Source organism: Notothenia rossii (assembly GCF_949606895.1).
Source record: "Notothenia rossii genome assembly, chromosome: 9".
NCBI classification, from domain to species: domain Eukaryota; kingdom Metazoa; phylum Chordata; class Actinopteri; order Perciformes; family Nototheniidae; genus Notothenia; species Notothenia rossii.
The window spans coordinates 75001759-75007758 of NC_136907.1; positions in this window are offsets into that span (position 1 = coordinate 75001759).

Sequence of the window (6000 nt, forward strand, 5' to 3'; positions counted from 1 at the left end):
ATGGTAAACTGATTGTCAGAAATGCTATCATTTTTCCTTAAAAGCATCTCTTCATGGCCCGCAGAGAGAGCGCGGAGTTCAAATCTTTCTCTGTCATATTCTCTCTCCAGGTCAAGGAATTTAGCGCTGATGTCATCATTTTCCATTCTTAATGTCTTCATGTCGTACGCAGATGCTTCTCTCAGTTGTTGAGTGAGGATTGAAATAGGTCCAGCTGACGCCTGCTTTCCCACCATCCTCTCAAATCGCTTCTTCTCACTTTTTAGAGACGACTTTAGGAGTTTCTCAACTGTCAGACTCTTTTCCAAAGCCAGGGTCTTCTCAGACAGCTCTATCTCTTGACTCTGGATCGTCTTTGAGGCTCTGGAGAAACGAGCCTCCTCCTTCCTAAGGGCCTCCTCCAGTCTGCTGGAAGCTCCTCTGTCACCTTGAAGCTTCTTCTGTTCAATGTGCTGTTTATTGAGAGCAGCCTCCAGTTCACTTTGCAGTCTTTTGTTCTCATTGGCGAGGTGTTGGTTCCCCTGAGTCAGACGGGCCAGTTCTTCTGCTTCCTTCTTCTGCTGAGAGACAGCAGCTTCGTAGTCCCTCTGCAGTGAGCTGCTTTTTGTTAACTCCTCTTTGAGGTCTGAGGCACACTTATTCACTCTCTCCTGTAGTGAGGTAACAAAGCTGACCTTGGCTACAATGTCGCTTTGGAGATTCTGGACATTTGAGTGCAGGGATTCAATGTCTTCGTCTTTTTTCAGACTTTCCTCCTGCAGCTCAGTGAGGCGGTCCTTTATGGCTGTCACTGAGGCAGTATTCAACAGAATCAGCTCTGAGATTTCTCTTTGGTGCTGGCTGGAGGATGCATGATGATCTATCTGGAGCTTCTCAATCACCTTCTTGTCCTCTTCAAGCTCAGAAGTCATTATAGTGATTATGTTTTTCAGCTTTGTTGTACCACGCTGCGGCTCTTTGTGTGACTGTTTCAGAGCAGCGTTTATGAGCTTTATTCTATCACGAAGGGAATTATTTTCATCGCGCTCATACTTCAGAGCCTTTGCAAGAGCGTCTTTTTCTTTTTGCTCGTCCTTCAGGGCTGCTTTGTGCTGAGCTGTCGATGTTTTCTCCTTCATCAAAGCCCCTTCAAGAGCAGCTTTGGCTTTTCTCTCCTCACCCAGGGCTTCCTGAAGGCCAGATGATTCGTCAGATCCCTCAGATCTTTCAGAATCCTCTGTCTGTGAAACATAAAAAAGTATTATTGTGTTGTCTATGTGCAGTGTTTTTTATTAAGAAAACAGAAGTGTAGAGTATTAGCTTTTTTACAGTTTTCATGAGTGTAAGTGTAGACATGTGTGCCACTGAATTGAATTCTTACCTCAGCAAAAGAAGGGTCGCTGTAGTTTTCTCTGTGGCTGGAGATGGAGGTCTGCTCCTTAATATCTTCCTCAGCAAACTCAAGGAGCTCTTCGGTTTCTGACTCTGTCTCATCAGAGTTCGCAATCTCGTTGATTTCGGACTGTTTCTGATCATCAAAGTCCAAAATCTCTTCGTTTTCTGACTCTGTCTCATCTAGGTCAGACATTTCTTTAATTTCGGACTCTTCCTCGTCATGAAGGTCCAATGAATCTTCGAAGTCTTCATCCGTCGAGTACACAAACTCTTGATCCTCCTCAACTTCTGACATTTTCTCACCATCAAAGTTCGCAATCTCGTTGATCTCAGACTGTTCCTCACCATCAAAGTTCGCAATCTCATTGATTTCGGACTGTTCCAAACCATCAAAGTTCGCAATCTCATTGATCTCAGACTGTTCCTCACCATCAAAGTTCGCAATCTCGTTGATCTCAGACTGTTCCTCACCATCAAAGTTCGCAATCTCGTTGATTTCAGACTGTTTCTCATCATCAAAGGACTTAATCTCGTTGATTTCGGACTGTTTCTCATCATCAAAGGTCTTAATCTCATTGATTTCGGACTGTTTCTCATCATCAAAGGTCTTAATCTTGTTGATTTCGGACTGTTTCTCACCATCAAAGTTCGCAATCTCGTTGATTTCTGACTGTTTCTCATCATTCAAGTCCAAAATCTCTTCATTTTCAGACTCTGTCTCTGATGCAAATTCGGAAATCTCTTCCATTTCTGACTCTGACTCATCTAGGTCAGACATTTCTTTAATTTCGGACTCTTCCTCATCATGAAGGTCCAATGAATCTTCGAAGTCTTCATCCGTCGAGTACACAAACTCTTGATCCTCCTCAACTTCTGACATTTTCTCACCATCAAAGTTCGCAATCTTGTTGATTTCGGACTGTTTCTCACCATCAAAGTTCGCAATCTCGTTGATTTCAGACTGTTTCTCATCATCAAAGTTCGCAATCTCGTTGATTTCAGACTGTTTCTCACCATCAAAGTTCGCAATCTCATTGATTTTGGACTGTTTCCCATCATCAAAGGTCGCAATCTGGTTGTTTTCGGACTGTTTCTCACCATCAAAGTTCGCAATCTCATTGATTTCGGACTGTTTCCCATCATCCAAGTTCGCAATCTCGTTGATTTCGGACTGTTTCTCACCATCCAAGTTCGCAATCTCGTTGATTTCGGACTGTTTCTCACCATCCAAGTTCGCAATCTCGTTGATTTCGGACTGTTTCTCATCATCAAAGGTCGCAATCTCGTTGTTTTCGGACTGTTTCTCACCATCAAAGTTCGCAATCTCATTGATTTCGGACTGTTTCTCACCATCAAAATTCGCAATCTCGTTGATTTCAGAATGTTTCCCATCATCAAAGTTCGCAATCTCATTGATTTCGGACTGTTTCTCACCATCAAAATTCGCAATCTCGTTGATTTCAGAATGTTTCTCATCATTCAAGTCCAAAATCTCTTCATTTTCAGACTCTGTCTCTGATGCAAATTCGGATATGTCTTCCATTTCTGACTCTGTCTCATCTAGTTCCGACATTTCTTTAAATTCGGACTCTTCCTCATCATGAAGGTCCAATGAATCTTCGAAGTCTTCATCCGTCGAGTACACAAACTCTTGATCCTCCTCAACTTCTGACATTTTCTCACCATCAAAGTTCGCAATCTCGTTGATTTCGGACTGTTTCTCATCATCAAAGTTCGCAATCTCGGTGATTTCGGACTGTTTCTCACCATCAAAGTTCGCAATCTCGGTGATTTCGGACTGTTTCTCACCATCAAAGTTCGCAATCTCGGTGATTTCGGACTGTTTCTCACCATCAAAGTTCGCAATCTCTGTGATTTCGGACTGTTTCTCATTATCAAAGTTCGCAATCTCGTTGATTTCGGAATGTTTCTCATCATCAAAGTTCGCAATCTCATTGATTTCAGAATGTTTCTCATCATTCAAGTCCAAAATCTCTTCATTTTCAGACTCTGTCTCTGATGCAAATTCAGAAATCTCTTCCATTTCTGACTCTGTCTCAACTAGGTCAGACATTTCTTTAATTTCGGACTCTTCCTCATCATGAAGGTCCAATGAATCTTCGAAGTCTTCATCCACCGAGTACACAAACTCTTGATCCTCCTCAACTTCCGACTGTTTCTCATCATTGAAGTCCAAAATCTCTTCATTTTCTGACTCTATCTGGCATAGGTCTAGGTCAGGAAATTCTTTAATGTCGTCGTCTGTCTGTGAAACAAAAAACAATTATTATTGTGTTGTCTATGTGCAGTGATTTTTATTAAGAAAACAGAAGTGGAGTTAACTCTGCATCAATCGGTGTGAAAAAGTATCCTGTGATCAATTGCATTAAAGATGATTTACTATTTTGATTTATTTTTGGGAAAAACTTTAGTTAAGAAACTAAAGCGTTGAGTATTAGCTTTTTTAAAGTTTTCACGAGTGTACTTGTAGACATGTGTGTCACTGAATTGAATTCTTACATCAGCAAAGGAAGTGTCGCTGTAGTTTTCTCTGTTGCTGGAGATGGAGGACTGCTCCTTAATATCTTCCTCCACCTCGTCAACAAACTCAAGAATATCTTCGATTTCTGAGTCTCTCTCATCAAAGTTCGCAATCTCGTTGTTTTCTAACTGTTTCTCTTCAATGTGCTGTTTATTGAGAGTAGCCTCCAGTTCACTTTGCAGTCTTTTGTTCTCATAGGCGAGGTGTTGGTTCCCCTGAGTCAGACGGGCCAGTTCTTCTGCTTCCTTCTTCCGCTGAGAGACAGCAGCCTCATATTCCCTCTGCAGTCCCTCCAAACCCAGGGTCTTCTCAGACAGCTCTTTCTCTTGGCTCTGGATCTTCTCTGAGGCTCTGGAGAAACGAGACTCCTCCTTCTTAAGGGCCTCCTCCAGTCTCCTGCAAGCTCTTCTGTCACCTTGAAGCCTCTTCTCTTCAATGTGCTGTTTATTGAGAGTAGCCTCCAGTTCAATTTGCAGTCTTTTGCTCTCATAGGCGAGGTGTTGGTTCCCCTGAGTCAGACGGGCCAGTTCTTCTGCATCCTTCTTCCGCTGAGAGACAGCAGCCTCGTAGTCCCTCCACAGCCCGTCCAAACCCAGGGTCTTCTCAGACAGCTCTATCTCTTGACTCTGGATCGTCTTTGAAGCTCTGGAGAAACGAGCCTCCTCCTTCCTAAGGGCCTCCTCCAGTCTGCTGGAAGCTCCTCTGTCACCTTGAAGCTTCTTCTCTTCAATGTGCTGTTTATTGAGAGCAGCCTCCAGTTCACTTTGCAGTCTTTTGTTCTCATTGGCGAGGTGTTGGTTCCCCTGAGTCAGACGGGCCAGTCCTTCTGCTTCCTTCTTCTGCTGAGAGACAGCAGCTTCGTAGTCCCTCTGCAGTGAGCTGCTTTTTGTTAACTCCTCTTTGAGGTCTGAGGCACACTTATTCACTCTCTCCTGTAGTGAGGTAACAAAGCTGACCTTGGCTACAATGTTGCTTTGGAGATTCTGGACATTTGAGTGCAGGGATTCAATGTCTTCGTCTTTTTTCAGACTTTCCTCCTGCAGCTTAGTGAGGCGGTCCTTTATTGCTGTCACTGAGGCAGTATTCAACAGAATCAGCTCTGAGATTTCTCTTTGGTGCTGGCTGGAGGATGCATGATGATCTATCTGGAGCTTCTCAATCACCTTCTTGTCCTCTTCAAGCTCAGAAGTCATTATAGTGATTATGTTTTTCAGCTTTGTTGTACCACGCTGCGGCTCTTTGTGTGACTGTTTCAGAGCAGCGTTTATGAGCTTTATTCTATCACGAAGGGAATTATTTTCATCGCGCTCATACTTCAGAGCCTTTGCAAGAGCGTCTTTTTCTTTTTGCTCGTCCTTCAGGGCTGCTTTGTGCTGAGCTGTAGATGTTTTCTCCTTCATCAAAGCCCCTTCAAGAGCAGCTTTGCCTTTTCTCTCCTCATCCAAGGCTTCCTGAAGGCCAGATGATTCGTCAGATCCCTCAGATCTTTCAGAGTCCTCTGTCTGTGAAACATAAAACAAATATTATTGTGTTGTCTATGTGCAGTGTTTTTTATTAAGAAAACAGAAGTGGAGTTAACTCTGCATCAATCGGTGTGAAAAAGTATGCTGTGATCAATTGCATTAAAGATGATTTACTATGTTGATTTATTTTTGGGAAAAACTTTAGTAAAGAAACTAAAGCGTTGAGTATTAGCTTTTTTACAGTTTTCTTGAGTGTACTTGTAGACATGTGTGTCACTGAATTGAATTCTTACCTCATCAAAGGAAGTGACGCTGTAGTTTTCTCTGTTGCTGGAGATGGAGGTCTGCTCCTTAATATCTTCCTCCACCTCCTCAGCAAACTCCTGAACCTCCTCTTGGATTTCTTCCTCCACCTCCTCAGCAAACTCCTGAACCTCCTCTTGGATTTCTTCCTCCACCTCCTCAATAAACTCAAGAATCTCTTCTGTTTCAGACTCTGTCTCATCAAAGTTCGCAATCTTGTTGATTTCGGACTGTTTCTCATCATTAAAGTCCAAAATCTCTTCGTTTTCAGACTCTGTGTCTGCTACAAATTCCAAAACCTCTTCCATTTCTGACTCT